We start from the raw sequence: 20,062 nt of genomic DNA, 5'->3' as shown, positions 1-20,062 counted from the left end.
CTGTTGTTCCATGTCCAGTTCTAACTGTTGCTTCCTGACCTGCATACAAATTTCTCAGGAGGCAGATCAAGTGGTCTGGTATTCCCATCTCTTTCAGAATTTTCCACAGTTTATTGTGATCCACACAGTCAAAGGCTTTGGCATAGTCAATAAAGCAGAAATAGATGCTTTTCTCAGCCCTGTCCAACTCTGTGACCCTATGGATTGTAGCCCTCCAGGCTCCCATGTCTATGGGGATTCACCAGGCAAGAATACTGGAGTGGGTTGCTGTGCCTGCCTCCAGGGGATCTTCCCGACTCAGGGATCAAACCTGTGTCTCTTGGTCTCCTGCATTGGCAGGCAGGTTCTTTAACACTAGTGCCACCTGGGAAGCCCAAAAGGTTATATACTCAATTACAAATACAGTGTTTCTCTAATTTGCTCAAGATCTTGATTGTCATGTAGTCATTCTGTGTTCACTTACACCAAGTGCAGGAGCATGAATTTAACCTGTTATCAGAGATTTAATAATATTTAATATTGCAGCCATCTGGTGATGTCCATCTGTAGAGTCTTCTCTTGTTTTGTTGGAAAAGAGTGTTTGCTGTGACCAGAGCATTCTCTTGGCAAAACTCTGTTAGCCTTTGCTCTGCTTCATTTTGTACTCCAAGGCCAAATTTGCCTGTTATTCCAGGTATCTCTTGACTTTCTACTTTTGCTTTCGAGTCCCCTATAATGAAAAGGACATCTTTTTTTGGCGTTAGTTCTAGAAAGTCTTATAGGTCTTCATAGAACCATTCAGCTTCTCCAGCATTACTGGTTGGGGCATAGACTTGGATTACTGTGATACTGAATGGTTTGCCTTGGAATCGAGGAGAGATCATTCTGTCGTTTTTGAGGTTGCACCCAAGAACTGCATTTGAGACTCTTTTATTGACTATGATGGTTACTTCATTTCTTCTAAGGGATTATTGTCCACATAGATATAATGGTCATCTGAGTTAAATTCATTCGTTCCAGTACATTTTAGTTCTCTGATTCCTAAAATGTTGATGTTCACTCTTGCCATCTCCTGTTTGACCGCTTCCAATTTGCCTTGATTCATGGATCTAACATTCCAGGTTCCTATGCAATATTGCTCTTTACAGCATCAGACTTGACTTCCATCACCAGACATCCACACCTGGGTGTTGTTTTTGCTTTGGCTCTGTCTCTTCATTCTTTCTGGAGTTATTTCTTCACTGTAGCATATTGGACACCTACCAACCTGTGGAGTTCATCTTTCAGTGTCATATCTTTATGCCTTTTCATACTGTTCATGGGGTTCACAAGGCCAGAATACTGAAGTGGTTTGCCATTCCCTTCTCCAGTGGACCGCACTTGTCAGAACTCTTCACCATGACCCGTGATATCTCCATCATGACACCTGATGCAAAGAACCCACTCACTGGAAAAGACCCTGATGCTAGGAACGATTGAAGGCAGGAGAAGGGGATGACAGAGAATGAGATGGATGGCATCACAGACTGAATGGACATGAGTTTGAGTAAGCTCTGGGAATTGGTGGTGGACAGGGAAGCCTGACATTCTGCAGTCTATGGGGTTGCAGAGTTGGACATGACTGAGCAACTGAACTGAATATTGCAGCCACATTGTTGGTTTGTGGCTTAAATTTGTTATGACATAGTTAAACACATTTGTAGAGATCGTTCTTTTTCTCTAAACTATTTATGTACACTATGCTGAGAAGATACTTTCATTTTAAAAAGTCTTCGTAGCTTTGTGGATAACCCTATTTTGTTTACATGTATATCTACACTGTTTTCCTCTTTAAGATAGTATGTCAACACCTAATTAATTTACTGGGCAAGACAGGTGTGCTTTTATTGTCTAGACTTTTGGGAGTTTCTGTTCTGTTGCCAGTGAACTCCAGGGCTGAAAAATTAGTCTTTCTATTAGGCTAGCTGAGAAAATTCAAAACAAGCACAAACATCCTAAAAAAAAAATTTTTTTTTAGAGTAAACATTATTCCTGCAACTATTTAATAACTCTAGTAATGTTAGTCTGTTCCTGGAGCTATTTTTATTGCACATAAGTTTTGGGTTGTTCAATTTGAAATTAATTGATTTTTCTATTCTCTAAAACATTTTATTTGTAGTATATATATTTTAATGAAGTATAGGGCTTCCTTGGTGGTTCAGATGGTAAAGAATTCTGCCTGCAATGCAGTAGACCTCGTTTTGATCCCTGAGGCAGAAAGATCCCTTGGAGAGGGTATAGCTATCTACTCCAGTATTCTTACCTGGAGAATCCCATGGACAGAGGAGCCTGGTGAACTAACAGTCCATGCAGTTGCAAAGAGTCAGACACAATTGAATGACTAACAACGCACTATTGAGGTATAGTTGATGCACAGTTTAGTCGCTCAGTCATGTCCGACTTTGTGACCCCATGGACTGCAGCACGCCAGGCCTCCCTGTCCACCACCAACTCCTGGAGCTTACGCAAACTCATGTCCATTGAGTCAGTGATGCCATCCAACCATCTATCCTCTGTCATCCCCTTCTCCTCCCGCCATCAATCTTTCCCAGCATCAGGATCTTTTGAAATGAGTTAGCTCTTTGCATCAGGTGGCCAAAGTAAGATTTTCAGCTTCAACATCAGTCCTTCCAATGAATATTCAGGACTGATTTCCTTTAGGATGGACTGGTTGGATCTCCTTGCAGTTCAAGTGACTCTCAAGAGTCTTCTCCAACACCACAGTTCAAAGGCATCGATTCTTCAGTGCTCAGCTTTCTTTATAGTCCAACTCTCACATCCATACATGACCACTGGAAAAACCATAGCTTTGACTAGATGGACCTTTGTAGGCAAAGTAATGTCTCTGCTTTTTAATATGCTGTCTAGGTTGTTCATAACTTTCCCTTCCAAGGAGCAAGCATCTTTTAATTTCATGGCTGCAGTCACCATCTGCAGTGATTTGGGAGACCCCAAAAATAAAGTCTCTCACTGCTTTATGTTTCTCCATCTATTTCCCATGAAATGATGGGACCGTATGCCATGATTTTAGTTTTCTGACTGTTGAGCTTTAAGCCAGCGTTTTCACTCTCCTCTTTCACTTTCATCAAGAGGCTCTTTAGTTCTTCTCTTTCTGCTGTAAGGGTGGGTTCATCTGCATATCTAAAATTATTGATATTTCTCCCAGCGATCTTGATTCCAGGTTCTGCTTCATCCAGGCCAGCATTTCTCATGAGGTGCTCTGCATATAAGTTAAATAAGCAGGATGACAATATACAGCCTTGATGAACTCCTTTTCCTATTTGGAACCAGTCTGTCGTTCCATGTCCAATTCTAACTGTTCCTTCCTGACCGGCATACAGATTTCTCACGAGGCAGGTCAGATGGTCTGGTATTCCCATCTCTTAGAATTTTCCACAGTTTATTGTGATCCACACAGTGAAAGTCTTTGGGATAGTCAATAAAGCAAATAGATGTTTTTCTGGAACTCTGTTGCTGTTTTGACGATCCAGCGGATGTTGGCAATTTGATGTCTGGTTCCTCTGCCTTTTCTAAAACCAGCTTAAACATCTGGAAGTTCATGGTTCACGTATTGTTGAAGCCTGGCTTGGAAAATTTTGAGCATTACTAGCGTGTGAGATGAGTGCAATTGTGTGGTAGTTTGAGCATTCTTTGGCATTGCCTTTCTTTGGGATTGGAATGAAACTGACCTTTTTCAGTCCTGTGGCCACTGCTGAGTTTTCGAAATTTGCTGGCATAGTGAGTGCAGCACTTTCACAGCATCATCTTTCAGGATTTGAAATCACTCAACTGGAATTCCATCACCTCCACTAGCTTTGTTTGTAGTGATGCTTTCTAAGGCCCACTTGACTTCACATTCCTAGGTGAGTGTCACACCATCATGATTATCTTGGTCGTGAATATCTTTTTTGTACAGTTCTTCTGTGTATTCTTGCCACCTCTTCTTAATATCTTCTGCTTCTGTTAGGTCTATACCATTTCTGTCCTCTATCGAGCCCATCTTTGCATGAAATGTTGCCTTGGTATCTCTAATTCTCTTGAAGAGATCTCTAGTCTTTCTCATTCTATTTTCTTCTATTTCTTTGCACTGATCACTGAGGAAGGCTAGTTGATGTGTACAGTATTATATAAATTTTAAGAGCATAACTTAGTAGTTCATGATTTGTAAAGATGATATTCCATTTGAGTGGTACTTACATTGTTCTTTCTTTTATTTTCTCCATTCTTTCATTTTTACCAGAATTACAAACTCAAGGGCAAGGCACAATGATATACTGATTTTATATCTCAGATTGTCAATACAGATGTCTACAGAATATTATGTGATTTTTTAAAAATTATATAAAACTTTAAAACATATGCAACCTTAAAACTAGGTAACAACCCTCCCATGTACCTTCACCCAGCTTCAGTAACTATATTTTGTTAAAACTTACTTTATTCTTTCACTTTTTTTTTCTTGGAGTGTTTTAAAACAAATGTCTGTAACATACCACACCTGACAAAATTAATAGTCACCCAATACTTAAGTCTGTGTTTGATTTTTACAGTTTGTCTAAAAAATGGCTTTTTCAGTTGATTCAAATAAGGACCCAAATAAAGCTCAGATGTTGCATTTACTTAGTATGTCTCCAGAGTCTCTCCGTCTGTTGAGTCCCTCTCCCAACATTTTCTTCTCCATGCCAATTTAACTCTTCTATAATTTTGTACATTCTGGATTTGGCTAATTATTTTATCTTTTAACTTGTATCTCTATGCCACACATTTTCTATGAATTGATAGTTAGATCTAGAGAATTGATTGCCTTTGGCCCCGGTACTTGGTAAGCAGTGTTGTGTTTATACTTTTTTTTATCATGTCACAAAGCAGAAATGACTGATTGCCCTGTCTCAGTGATGTTAGGATTAGTTAGAGATTCAGATACTAATTTCATTTCTACACTACTAAGTTTTCTATCAGTCTTTCACTTAATAGCATTAGCTTCTATTGAATATTGGTTTTTAGCTCTACTAAAGCTGGATGCTTGGGGCTGGTGCACTGGGATGACCCAGAGGGATGGTACGGGGAGGGAGGAAGGAAGGGGGTTCAGGATGGGGAACACGTGTATACCTGTGGTGGATTCATGTTGATATATGGCAAAACCAATACAATATTGTAAAGTAATTAACCTCCAAAAGAAAAAAAAATCCCTACCAAATATCAACAACAACAACAAATTCCAAATTAGTTGTTTCTAACCATATTATGCAGAGAAGGCAATGGCACCCCACTCCAGTACTCTTGCCTGGAGAATCCCATGGACGGAGGAGCCTGGTAGGCTGCAGTCCATGGGGTCGCTAAGAGTCGGACATGACTGAGCAACTTCGCTTTCACTTTTCACTTTCATGCATTGGAGAAGGCAATGGCAACCCACTCCAGTGTTCTTGCCTGGAGAATCCCAGGGTCGGTGGAGCCTGGTGGGCTGCCGTCTCTGGGGTCGCACAGAGTCAGACTCGACTGAAGCGACTTAGCAGCAGCAGCAGCAGCAGCAACCATATTATGTAGTAATTGGACTTTATAATATGTTCTTGAAGTCAGCTGTTTGTTTTTTTCTGAATAGTTTGTTTTTTTCCTGAATAGTTTGTTGTGGATAAGCTGGAGAAATGCTTGCTGTTGTTCACTTGCTCAGTTGTGTCCAACTCTGCAACCCCCATGAACTGCATCATGCCAGGCTTCCCTGTCCTTAACTATCTCCCAGAGTTTCCTCTGACTCATGTCTTTTGAGTTGGTGATACCATCCAAACATCTCATCTTTTTTTTTTCAAATGAGTTTTTTGGCCCTTTTTTTGATCTTAGTTTTTTGAATGTTGAGTTTTAAGCCAACTTTTTCACTCTTCTTTCACCTTCATCAGGAGGCTCTTTAGTTCCTCTTTGCTTTCTGCCATAAGAGTGATGTCATCTGAATATCTGAGAGTATTGATATTTCTCCAGGCAATCTTGATTCCAGCTTGTGAGTCATCCAGCCCGGCATTTAGCATGATATACTCTGCATATAAGTTAAATAAGCAGGGTTACAATATACAGCATCGACGTACTCCTTTCCCAATTTTGAACCACTCTGTTGTTCCACATCCAGTTCTAACTGTTGCTTCTTGTCCTGCATACAGGCTTCTCAGGAGACAGGTAAGGTGGTCTGGTATTCCCATCTTTTGAATAATTTTCCACAGTTTGTTGTGATCAATACGGTCAAAGGCTTTCATGTAGTCAATGAAGCAGAAGTAGATATTTTTCTGGAATTCCCTTGCCTTCTCTATGATTCAGTGGATGTTGGCAATTTGATACCTGGTTCCTTTGTCTTTTCTAAATCCAGCTTGTACATCTGAAAGTTCCTAGTTCACATATTGTTGAAGCCTCGCTTGAAAAATTTTAAGCATGACCTTGCTAGCATGTGAAATGAGTGCAGTTGTGTGGTAGTTTGAACATTCTTTGGCATTGTCTTTCTTTTGGGATTGGAATGAAAACTGACCTTTTCTAGTCCTGTGACCACTGCCAGGTTTTCCGAATTTGCTGGCACATTGAGTGAAGCACTTTAATAGTATCATCTTTTAGGATTTGAAATTGCTCACCTGGAATTCCGTCACTTCTAGCACTTTGTTCGTAGTAATGCTTCCTAAGGCCTACTTTATATCACACTTCAGACTTCAGGATGTCTGCCTGTAGGTGAGTGACCACAGCATAGTGATGATCCGGGTCATTAAGACTTTTTTTTGTATAGTTCTGTGTATTCTTGCCCACCTCTTCTTAATCTCTTCTGCTTCTGTTAGGTCCTTTAGGAATTTTTAATTTTTAAAATTGAGGTTACTAGATCTGCATATATATTACCTACTTATTAACAGTTCTCTTAATTATACTGCGTGTATTGGCCTGTTACCTACAGGTTGCCATATTAGTAACGTGAAGTGAAGTCGCTCAGTCGTGTCCGACTCTTTGCAACCCCATGGACTGTAGCCTATCAGGCTCCTCCATCCATGGGATTTTCCAGGCAAGAGTGCTGGAGTGGATTGCCATTTCCTTCTCCAGGGTATATTCCCAACCCAGGAATCGAACCCGGGTCTCCCGCATTGCAGGCAAATGCTTTACCGTCTGAGCCACCAGGGACGCCCCATTTAAACCTCATAAAAATTGAGGTTAGTTGATATATAATATTAGTTTCAAGTATACAACATAGTGATTCAAAATTTTTGTGGTTTATACTCCATTTGTAGTTTAAAAATATTGGCTGTATTCACTATGCCTTACAATACATCCTTGTAGCTTATTTAATTTATACGTAGTAGTCTGTTACCTCTTAATTCCCTACCCCTGTTTTTCCCTCCCTGCATTTGTCCCCCACTGGAAACCACTAGTTTGTTCTCTATATCTGTCAGTCAGTTTCTTTTTAAAAAAATAATTTTATTTATTTATTTAGCTGCTCAGGGTCTTAGTTGTGGTGTGTGGGGTCTAATTTCATGAGCGGCGTCAAACCCTGGCCTGCTGCATTGGGAATGTAGAGTCCTAGTCGTTGGACCACCGGGGAAGTCCCTGTCAGTTTCTTTTTTGTTATATTCACTAGTTTAATTTTTAGAGTCCACATACAACATAACATATAGTATTTGTCTTTCTAACATATTTCACTAAACTTAATATTCTCTAGGTTCATCCATGTTGCTAGAAATAGCAAAAGTTTGTTCTTTTTTATGGCTGAGTAGAATTCCATTGTGTATGTATACCACATCTTTATCCACCCATCTATTGATGGACACTTAGGTTGTTCCATGTCTTGTCTATTGTATATAATGCTGCTATGAACTTTGGGGTGCATGCATATTTTTGAACTAGTGTTTTTGTTTTCTTTAGACAAATACCTAGGAGTGGAATTGCTGGATCATATGGTAGTTCTGTATTTAATTTCTTGAGGAGCCTCCATATTGTTTTTCTTAGTGGCTGCACCAATTTACCATCCCACCAACAACATACAAGGGTTCCCTTTTCTTCACATCATTGCCAGCATGTTATATGTGATCATTTTGAAGATAGCCATTCTGATTGGGTGAGGTGAGATCTCATTGTGGTTTTGATTAGCATTTCTCTGATGATGAGTGATAGTGAGCATCTTTCCATGTGCCTGTTAGCCATCTGTATATCTGGAAAAATGCCTGTTCGGATCATCTGCTCATTTTAAAATCAGGTGTGTTTCTTTTGTTTGTTTGTTTTTAAATCAGGTTTTTTTTTTATATATTGAATTTGAGCTGTTTATATATTTCAGATATTAATCCCTTATCAGTCATCAGTTCAGTTCAGTCGCTCAGTTGTGTCCGACTCTTTGCAACCCCATAGACTACAGCACGCCAGGCTTGCCTGTCCATTACCAACTCCCGGAGCTTGCTCAAACCCATGTCCATCGAGTCAGTGATGCCATCCAACCATCTCATCCTCTGTTGTCCCCTTCTCCTCCTGCCTTCAATCTTTCCTAGCATCAGGGTCTTTTCAAAATTATCTTCAGTTCTTTGCATCAGGTGGCCAAAGTATTGGAGCTTCAGCTTCAGCATCAGTCCTTCCAATGAATATTCAGGACTGATTTCTTTTAAGATGGACTGGTTTGATCTCCTTGCTGTCCAAGGGACTCTCTCAAGAGTCTTCTCCAACACCACAGTTCAAAAACGTCAATCTTCAGTGTTCAGCTTTCTTTATGGTCCAACTCTCATATCCGTACATGACTACTGGAAAAACCATTGCTTTGACTAGACAGACCTTTGTTGGCAAAGTAATGTCTCTGCTTTTTAATATGCTGTCTAGGTTGGTCATAGCTTTTCTTTCAAGGAGCAAGCGTCTTTTAATCTCATGGCTGCAGTTACCATCTATAGTGATTTTGGAGCCCAAGAAAATAAAGTCTCTCACTGTTTACATTTCCCCATCTATTTGCCATGAAGTGATGGGACTGGATGCCATGATCTTAATCTTTTGAATGTTGAGTTTTAAGCCAGCTTTTTCACTCTCCTCTTTCACTTTCAACAAGAAGCTCTTTAGTTCCTCTTTGTTTTTTGCCATAAGTGTGGGGTCATCTGCATATCTGAGGTAATTGATATTTCTCCCAGAAATCTTGATTCCAGCTTGTGTTTCATCCAGTCTGGCATTTCTCATGATGTACTCTGCATATAAGTTAAATAAGCAGGGTGACAGTATACAGCCTTGACATACTCCTTTCCCAATTTGGAACCAGTCTCTTGTTCCATGTCCAGTTCTAACTGTTGCTTCTTGATCTGGATACAGATATCTCAGGAGATAGGTAAGGTGGTCTGATATTCCCATCTCTTGAAGAATTTTCTACAGTCATATCATTTGCAAATATCTTATCCCATTCAGTAGAACTTTTTTTGTTGTTGTTGTTGGGATTTGTTTTTTTTTTTTTGCTGTGTAAAAGCTTTTAATATGGTCCCATTTATTTTTGCTTTTGTTTCCTTTGTAGTAGAAGACAGATTCAAAAATATTTTCTTCTAGGAGTTTTATAGTTTCTGGTCTTATAAATACTTAATTTAAAAAAACACTTCATCAGTTTTCAGATAAGTAAGATGGTGTCTTAGTAACTTCTAGGGGTGACCAGTGAAAATTTTTTATAGTTTTTAAAAAAATTATCTTTAGAAACTTCTGGGTGCTTATTTAGATGTATCTTAATGAATTACAGTTATTGTTTTCACTTGATGCTCAAATTATCCTAATTGGCATGGGTGGGTCAGAGAGAGGATCCTTCAAGTTGATACTAGGTTATTTTTAAATAATTCAGTCTCTGATAATTTCCATACTTTATGGCACAACTCAGTTCCATCTTTTATATTTTCTGCCCATACCTGCTACCATCCTGACCTTAGTGGGAATGTCTGTAGTACTGTGCTTCTCAAACTTGGTCTCAAGACCCTTTTACCCTTTTAAAAATTATTGAGGAATACAAAGAACTTTAGTTTATGGGAGTTATATCTGTTGATATTTTCCATATCAGAAATTTAAACTGAGAAATGTTTTATTAATTCAAAAATAATGATAACATTTTATGTTAAATATTTTTTTATGAAAAATAATTTTCAAAACAAAAGTCAGTGAGAAGCATGGCAGTGTTTACATTTTTCCAAATCTTTTTTTGTTTATGTGTTTTAATAGAAGACTGCTAGGTTCTCATATCTGTTCTTACATTCAGTCTGTTGCAACACTGTTTTTGTTTTGTTGAAGTACTTAACATCTGGCCTCACATAGCTATGTGGTTGGAAAGGGAGGAGTATTAAGGAGCCCCTTTAGGTGGTTAGGAATATTCTCTGATGCCACACCAGAATCTGACAGATGATAGTTTCTTAAAATTCAGTTGCAATGAAGAATGTTAAACTAAATTAATGACCTTTTATACTCTGTTACACTAATATCCATTGGTCTGTCTTGAGCTTTGAGTGGGTCCCTTACCCACACGTGGTTTTGTAACACCATGAATTTGTCCTTTGGAAAATATCAGTTCCTTGAGTTTTGCACATCTTGCAAATGTTGACACATTTGATTATATGGTATCAAAAAAGAATCACATTTTTAAACATCTCAACTAATGTCTCCAACGTAATCTAACTACTGAGAAACTGTCATGCTCACGATGGTGAACAAAATTTTTCTTAAATTCTGATTTTAACTTGTGTGCTTGAATGTTACAGCAGCAAATATTGTCAGTTGTTTTCCTTGAAGTGATAGATCATTTTATCAATTTTTGAGAAAATATCTGTCAAAAATACGTCTGAATAACTACAGTTTATCTGCTGGTTGTTCTTTAAAGTAAAAATGGTATTCCATGAAAAGTGTAAAGCTTCAATTTACAACTCAGTCTCACAAATGCTTTTCCTGAAGACAGCCATCATGCTTGGATACACAGCAGAAGTGCTTTGGGTATAGTTCCCATTTCTTCTCCTAGAATATTAAAGACGTGTGCTCAGGGGTCGAGACTTAATGAAATTCATCATGTTTATTACTTCATCAAAGATATTCTTTTTTTAAAATATTTTGTTTATTTGTAATTGAAGGATAATTGTTTTACAATGTTGTGTTGGTTTTTGCTGTATAACAGTGTGAATTGGCCATCACTTCAGTTCAGCCTCTCAGTCATGTCCGACTCTTTGCGACCCCATGAATCGCAGCACGCCAGGCCTCCCTGTCCATCACCAACTCCCAGACTTCACTCAGACTCACGTCCACTGAGTCAGTGATGCCATCCAGCCATCTCATCCTCTGCCATCCCCTTCTCCTCCTGCCCCCAATCCCTCCCAGCATCAGAGTCTTTTCCAATGAGTCAACTCTTCTCATGAGGTGGCCAAAGTACTGGAATTTCAGCTTTAGCATCGTTCCTTCCAAAGAAATCCCAGGGCTGATCTCCTTCAGAATGGACTGGTTGGATCTCCTTGCAGTCCAAGGGACTCTCAAGAGTCTTCTCCAACACCACAGTTCAAAAGCATCAATTCTTCAGCACTCAGCCTTCTTCACAGTCCAACTCTTACATCCATACATGACCACAGGAAAAACCATAGCTTTGACTAGACGAACCTTTGTTGGCAAAGTAATGTCTCTGCTTTTCAATATGCTATCTAGGTTGGTCATAACTTTCCTTCCAAGGAGTAAACTTCTTTTAAGTATGTATATATCCCCTCCCTCTTGGAATCCCCGCCAATGCAACCCTTCTGGGTTGTCACAGAGTGCTGGCCTGGGTTCCCTATGTTATATATAGCAGCTTCCCACTATTTATCTGTTTTACACATGGTAGTGTGTATAGTTGGTGATGGACAGGGAGCCTGGTGTGCTGCAGTCCATGGGGTTGCAAAGAGTCGGACATGACTGAGCGACTGAACTGAACTGAGTGTGTAAAAGTGTATATATGTCAGTGCTGCTCTCAGTTTCTTCCCCCTTCTCCTTTGCCTGCTGTGTCCACAAGTTTGTTCTCTACGGCTGCACGTGTATTCCTGCCCTACAAATAAGTTCATCAGTACCATATTTCTAGATTCCATATATATGCGTTATATCAAAGGCACTCAAGTAAAAATGGCTTCTCCTCCCCCCACTATAATATGGTGATGAAGAATGACTCTAGTATAGTTTGTTGCCACTATGGTGATTTATGCCGACACCAGCAATTTTGCTCGTTGCTTTTGTATTACATTTACTGTTAACATAGTGAAAAAGGGAAATAAATAATGTCTTGGTTCGGGTCCACACACCACACTTTGAGAACTGGGGCTCTTTTCCCCATTATATCAGCTGCTGAGATTTTACAAATTTATTTTTATTTATATTAATGAGGTAGTAGTTCCTATTTTTGAGGCTTTTAAAAGCATAAATGAGTGTTTCATTTTTCCATTTTTTAAAATCTGTGAAGATTAGCATAGAGCATATTTTTCTCTTAGGCTCTACTAATATGATTAATTGTATTAATGGATTTCCTAATAGTGAACTGTTATTACATTTCTGAAATAAGCCCTGCTTTATCTTGATGGATATTGGTTTCTGTTTGTTAATACTAATTACAATATTTGCTTTAATATTTACAAATGAGATCTGTTTGTATCTTTGTCTTATTGAGCAGTATTTTTCTGGTTTTGTAATCAATATTATATTTGCTTTATAAAAATAATTTGGATGTTTCCTCTTTTCCCCAACTCTCTGAAGTAGTTTAAATAGCATTTGCATAATCTTTGAGGTTTAGTAGACTTCTTTGTGAAACAAGCTTAGCTTGTATGTTTTTGGCAGGGGAACTCTTACGATTTCCTATATTTCTTTTTCCCAGGTGGACTAGTGGTAAAGAATCTGCCTGCCAATGCAGGAGACATAAGAGATGCAGGTTTGATACCTGAGTTGGGAAGATCCCCTGGAGAAGAACTGGCAATCTACTCTAGTATTCTTGTCTGGGAAATCCCATGGACAGAGGACCATGGATTTGCAAAGAGTCAGACTCGACTGAGCATGCGTTGCGTGCACACATATTTCTTTTTACAAAATTCATTTGTTTAGAGCCTCTGTTTCTATTAGAGTTAGTTTTGATATATTTGCCTAGAGTTTTGTTTATTTCATCTAAATTTTCTCAAGCATTTTCTCTTGTAGAATTGCATAGAGTAGTCTCATAATTTAAAAAAAAAAATTGCTGTGTTGAGTTTTTCTTTTGTGTGCTTATACTTTTAAAAATCAGGTTAACTCTATTTTGTTGCTTAATTTTCAGAGAACCAGCTGTTTTGGTTTGCTTACTGTTTATTTCTGTTTTCTAACTCATCAATTTCTGCTTAAATTTTTAAATTGAGGTATAATTTATATATAACATTATTTCAAGTGTGCAGCGTAGTGATTCAGTATATGTATATATTGCAAAATGACCACCACCACTAGTTAGCATTTGTCATCATACATAAGTTACAAATTTTCTTTTTCTTACAGTGAGAACTTTGAAGATCTACTTTCTTGGCAACTTTTAAGATTACAGTATTAACTACAGACAGTTGACTCTTGACCAACATGGATTTGAACTGTATGGGTCTACTTACATGTGGATTTCTTTCACTTAATACATATTATATACATACATTACACTATCCACATTTGTTTGAATTCGTGGTTGTGGGACTATGTATATGGAAGGTGACTGTAATGTTATACTTGAGTTTTCGACTGCATGAAAATTCAGTCCTGGGGACCTGGGACCTATATTCCCTGTATAGGTCATGGGACCTCACTTTTGCATTTTTAATTTTGAATATTCTACATATAAATGAGATCATAGGTTGTCTTTCTCTGACTTATTAATATTTCACTTAACATAATACCATTTAGATCCAACCATGTTGTCTCAAACGGCAAAATTATTTTTTTTTATGACTGAGTAATCCATTGTATATATACCACATATCCTTCATCCACTCATCTGTTGATGGATAGCTTGCTTCCATATCTTGGCTATTCTAAATTTAATGCTGCAGTGAACATTGAACATGAAAGTGAAAGTTGCTCAGTCGTGTCTGACTCTGAAACCCCATGGACTATACAGTCCATGAAATTCTCCAGGCCAGAATACTGGAGTGGGTAGACTTTCCCTTCTCCAGGGGATCTTCCCAACCCAGGGATCGAGCCCAGGTCTCCCACATTGCAGGTGGATTCTTTACCACCTGAGTCACAAGGGAAGCCCAAGAATACTGGAGTGGGTAGCCTATCCCTTCTCCAGCAGATCTTTCCGACCCAGGAATCAAACCAGGTTCTGAATTGCAGGTGGATTCTTTATCAACTGAGCTATGAGGGAAATGCATATATATATATGTGTGTGTGTGTGTGTGTGTGTATATGTATTTGAATTAGTGTTTTTGTTTTCTTTGGGTATATACCCTGAAGGGAAATTACTGGATTACATGACAGTTTTATTTTTAATTTTTTGAAGGCTGGGTAAGCTGGTTCCTGTTATTGATGAGGGAAACTTTCTCAGGCTGAGGAGTTTCCTCTTAGCACTGAGCAGGGCCAGCCTCGGGGATGGAAATGATGCAGACAAAATGAAACTATTCTTCCTATCTTTTTTGTGTGGTTATTTTCAATTTTTTGGCTCCGTTGTGTTGCTAAGTGTGCTGCAGTCCATGGGGTCACAAAGAATTGGCACGACTGAGCGACTGAACTGAACTGTTCTTAAGTGGGGTCCTGAGCTCTCCCAGAGCTATTTTCATTCATGGATCGGTGTCTAATTGTTAACCCTTTGTGGAGGGTGTTTCCTACTCCACAGTCTTGATGAAGTCACTCTTGTTTAGGCCTTTAAAAATGTCACACTACTGTCTTTTAGGTGCATGATTTCTAACAAGATGACTGTTGTAATTGTTATTAATACATTTATTTCTCTTTAGTAATTAATATGTCTTTTTTCCACCTTTGACTGCTTTCAAGATTTTCTCTTTATTTTGTGTTTTCAGAGGTTGAATTTTAATATGTATACATCTGACTTGGGTATTTATCTTGGTTGGTAGTTTAGATCTATAGTTTGATATATGCCATTAATTTTGGAAATTCTTAGCCATTATCCCTTAAAATATTTATTCTATCACATTCTTTGTCTTTTTTCCTTCTGGAGTCGTAATTGCACATCTATTAGATCATTTGTTGTCTTATAGTTCTTGGATGCTATACTCTGTTTTTATTTTTAAATGTTTTTTTCTTTGTTCAGTTTGTATATTTTTCAAATTTGCTGATTAAGCTTTGTTAAGTCTACCGAAGAGACTGTCAGTAACAGTCTTGATCTCTATTACTGTGTTTTTATTTCTAGCTTCTCATTTTTTTTTCCTTATAGTTTCCCTTTCTGCTGAAATGACCCATTTGACAATGAGTATTGTCTACTTTTTCCACCAGAGCCTTTGCAGTATTTTTCATAGTTATTTAAAATTCCCTATCTGATAGTACCAATATCAGTGTCATACGTGAGTCTGGTTCTCTTAATTGTTTTGTCTCTTGGCATTGCGGGTTCTTTCTCTTGCTTTTTTGAATACCATGTAAGTGGTATTACTACATAAGTGGTATTATTATTATTTTTTAAATAGGGGAGATAGAGAAGAAGAATCTGCGCAGGGCTCCATGGCCTTCCTGCACAGCTGCTCTTGCCCTCCCCTAAGCCTGTACCATGAGGACTGCTTTCTCAGGACTCCTGTCATATTTTTTTTGTGAGTACCCATTGAAATCTGTTGAAAGAGGGGCCAGTGAGTGACGTGAAGTTCCCTTTATCTGCAGCCTTTAGAGCTCCAAATTCTGTCACCAGCCAGTACTTAGCCTCCACCAATACAATTCTAGGTGAATTCTTCTTACCAATATTCAAATGCCCCAAGTAAACACATGCTTGCATTTCCCATCTCCCTGTAGGCATTTGTCTCTCAGATTTGGGGCTAGTTGACATTTCTTCAACTTTAGCTCTTTGATGGATTCAGGAAAGGTCATTGACTTGCAGTTTGTTGAATGTTTTTTTCAATTGTAAGGTCTTTTTCCAGCTATTGATACCCAAGTAGAAACCAGAAACCCCAAACTTACTTTTTCTTTTTACCCTGCTCACCGCCCCCCACCCCAGAATCTCTGCTGGTAGGATGACTCTTTGTCCTGGTTTATACCAGTATAGTCCCCCTTTCACTCAAGAGTTTTCTTTATTTGAATGGTAAATTGTGTGATCACTCTGTCCTTGAAAATATTACATAATGAGATTTCACTGGGAACATATGTTAACTTTGGATGAATTTGTTTATCTTGGATAAAAATCAAATATTGAAGGTCATTTTGGCTATATTCAAAAGGACATGGAGGTGTAAATGAAAGACACATCAACCAAATCCAATGTGTAGACTTTGTTTGGGTCCTGTTTTAGTCCAAAATAATTATTTTTACACAATCAGGAGCATTTGAACATGGACTTAGGTATAAATATTGTTATTCAGTTAAGTATTATAAAGATATTACAGTTATGTTTTTTAAAAAATATTATTTGTTATAAATTCTGATGTATTTGCAGGTGAAATGTTATGATAGTGGGAATTTATTTTAAAATGCTCAAAAATAAAAATGAAGGTGAAGGGAGAGAGAAATTTGATAGGTAAAAACAAGAATGACAAAATATAGACAATTACTGAAGCTAGATAATAGGTAATTATTTTATTATCTCATATTTATTGTAGTTTTTGTCAACTTCCATAATAAATACTTTAAAAAAGAGAAACAGGAATATAATCAGGAATCTTTTTTTTTTAAAAGGTAATTATCCTAAAATTGGGCTTCTCTGGTGGCTCAGATGGTAAAGCGTCTGCCTGCAATGCAGGAGACCTGGGTTCATCCCCTGGGTCGGGAAGATCCCCTGGAGAAGGAAATGGCAACCCACTCTAGTACTCTTGCCTGGAAAATTTCCATGGACTGAGGAGCCTGGTAGGCTACAGTCCATGGGGTTGCAAAGAGTCAGACATGACTGAGCGACTTCACTTTCCTTCACACTTTCTATCCTAAAATTTAAAGTGGTAAAGGTGATGTTTTCTTGTGGCAGATCAGAGGTCAGGCAACCCTGCCTAAAATTTCATTTGAAAGCTTCCTGTGCTTCAGTGGGTATTCAGGTAATCAGATAATATGTTACATTACAGGTATAGGGAGGGGAAAATAAAAGAGGTGAAATGCCATGGTTTTAATGTAGTTCAGTCCTGCAGACCTACACTGGACCCAGAGGAGGGAATGAACCTTGCAGGTGTCTTATTAATCCTGGTTCAATTTAGTGTCTATTTTGTGCAAACTTGAGCTTCCCTGGTGGCTCGGACGGTAAAGAATCCTCCTGCAGTGCGGGAGACCTGGGTTTGATCCCTAGGTTGGGAAGAAACCTGGAGAAGGAAACAGCTACCCATTGCAGTATTCTGGCCTGGAGAATTCCATGGACAGAGGAGCCCGCTGGCAGGCCACATCCATGGGGTTGCAAAGAGGTGGACACGACTGAGCAACTTTGATTTCACTTTGTGTAAACTTACCTTAGAAGGGGTATGTTTTGCTTTGCTTTTCTTTTATCCAGGTTCTCAATGTTGCTCTGTTCTCTCCTGTTTTCATAATATGGAGAGACAAATGCCTTGGGGAGGGGATATCAAGGCTATAAACTCCATGGGGGCAAGGACTATTCACTGCTTTGAACTAGGTATACCTAATACCATTACTGTACATGAAAAGCATTTAGTAAGTAATGGGTGGTTTATGTCAGCTTCATTTAAAATGAAAACAACATTGTGCAGTTGCATATGGACCACCTTTCTTTCAAATATATTTGTGGAAATAATTACGAGAGGACAGTGATTCTCTCTTCCCCTCTAAAACTCCTTAGCTCTAGTTCAGCTAAGAAATCAAGAGACTGTAATATCCTGTCTACAGAAAGTTGAAATGACAGGTACCCTTAAATAAACAGGTGTAATTAATCATGGTGCTACTTGTTTTGATGAGCATGCGAGAGTGACAAGTTAATAATAAATCTCCAGCTCATACAGGGGAGGTGGCTAAGGAGATGCTGTGGTTTAATTTACATCTTTGGAAGGCAGCGAAGATTTAATAATCTCTCTGCCTTATATATCAAACTAACACCCCAGAGGCAGAAAAGCAAACCATTTTTAACTGTTAATCTGAGAAGCAATAAAATCTTGTCTCAGGTCAAAAATAAATTGAGTTTCTGGTGGTCTCAATGGACCCTTAGGATGTGTGATTTATTCAGATTCTAAAGCACTCAGGACCCCTGGGGACCTTGGCTGCAAAACCAGGCAAGCTGGGAACACCATGGGGATTGCCAGTCCAATCAGAAGACCAGACCGAGGGCAGTGACTGAATTTACCTTAGACTTACCCAATAATTTATTTTACCTTCTGTGTCAGCTACAAATAGATTATGGAATACAAACCTTTGTGCATTTGAGATTCAGTTCTAAATGATTGCTTTAGTTCTGTTTAGGTTAATTGTCATATCTTGTATAGTCACTCAGTCGTGTCCAACTCTTTGTGACCCCATGGACTATAGCCCACCAGGGTCCTCTGTCCGTGGGATTCTCCAGGCAAGAATACTGGAGTGGGTTGCCATTTCCTTCTCCAGGGGGTCTTCCTGACCCAGGGATTGAACCCGGGTCACCTGCATTACAGGTGGATTCTTTACCGTCTGAGCCAGGGAAGCCCTCACTTCTGTTAATACTTGTTCTTAAAAGCTCAAAAACTGTTTTGAGGTTTTTACTAAGTGTAGGACTTTAACCTGACTAGAGAAACTGGGATACAGGGAGGGAAAATAATCCTTCACGGCACAATGAATCACTTGTGAAGCCTCAAGTGTTCAGACTTCCAGCTCTTTGTTTCTAAAGGAGCTAAACTATGAGGTACACTGAATTTATTAATTTGGAAAACTGCCTCCTTATGGATACCAGTAGAGAAGATGCCATCTTCTTTGTTTAAAGAATGGACCAGAGCTAGTTGAGGATCCCAGGAGAGACACAGAAACAATTTAGAAATAATTTGAGTCACCCACTCCTTGCTTGAAGGGAACCAGACTCTTGGTCTTTGGGGAGCCACCCAAATTGACTGAGGGAAGATGGAGGAAAATTCCCTGGATCCCTGGAGGGTTAATTTATTCAAAAAGGAAACTGAAAAATACTCAACATGCAAAAGTCTTGTGAAGAAAATAAAGGAAAACCACAGAACATGCCACAGGCTGAGGAAGACCGCCCTTTGGAAGCTGTACCACAGGAGACAGAAAGAAATCCTCAACCTTCTGAAGAAGGTTTAAGCCAGGAAGCAGAAGGAAACCTTAGAGGAGGGCTGACTCAGCCTGGTTAGAGATATAAAGAGGATGCTCCTATTAAGCATTTAGACCCTGAAGAAATGACAAGAGGAACAGATGAGTTGGAAAGGCTTAGGGAAGAGATAAGAAGAAGAATAAGCATGTTTGTGATGATGCATTGGAAGCAAAGACATTCACGCAGCCGTCCTTATCCCATGTGGTTTAGGCCTTGAATTCTTTTTTGTCCGATATTAAAATCTGGCCCCTGCTTTCTGTTAGCATTTCCTGATGTATCTTTGACTTTTGCTTTATTTTGATCATCTGGTGGAGTTTTGTTTTAGGTAGTTTTCCTTGTTATCAGCATCTGCATTTTGTATTTTGACACACTCTCTAGGTCTATTTTTCGATTGGGAAATTTCACACATATGCATGAAAATATGTTCATTCCAACATAGCAGGTTACAAAGCAGCATATTCAGGTATATCAGTTCAGTTCAGTTCAGTCGCTCAGTCATGTCTGACTCTTTGCGACCCCATGAATCGCAGCACGCCAGGCCTCCCTGTCCATCACCAACTCCTGGACTTCACTCAGACTCACGTCCATCGAGTCAGTGATGCCATCCAGCCATCTCATCCTCTGCTGTCCCCTTCTCCTCCTGCCCCCAATCCCTCCCAGCATCAGGGTCTTTTCCAATGAGTCAACTCTTTGCATGAGGTGGCCAAAGTACTGGAGTTTCAGTTT

At 38.9% G+C, this 20,062-nt stretch overlaps 1 protein-coding gene and 1 pseudogene across 1 annotated transcript in view; both read left to right on the top strand.

Moving 5' to 3' along the window:
* The window catches only part of HYDIN (HYDIN, axonemal central pair apparatus protein), a 474,307-nt gene that overhangs the window by 72,663 nt on the left and 381,582 nt on the right, over positions 1 to 20,062 (top strand).
* On the top strand, positions 19,080 to 19,866 carry LOC104996620 (annotated as a pseudogene).

Source organism: Bison bison, unplaced genomic scaffold (assembly GCF_000754665.1).
Source record: "Bison bison bison isolate TAMUID 2011002044 unplaced genomic scaffold, Bison_UMD1.0 scf7180017864297, whole genome shotgun sequence".
NCBI lineage: Eukaryota > Metazoa > Chordata > Mammalia > Artiodactyla > Bovidae > Bison > Bison bison.
Note: the sequence above shows the minus strand (reverse complement) of the source record. Positions and strands in the feature narration are given on the sequence as shown.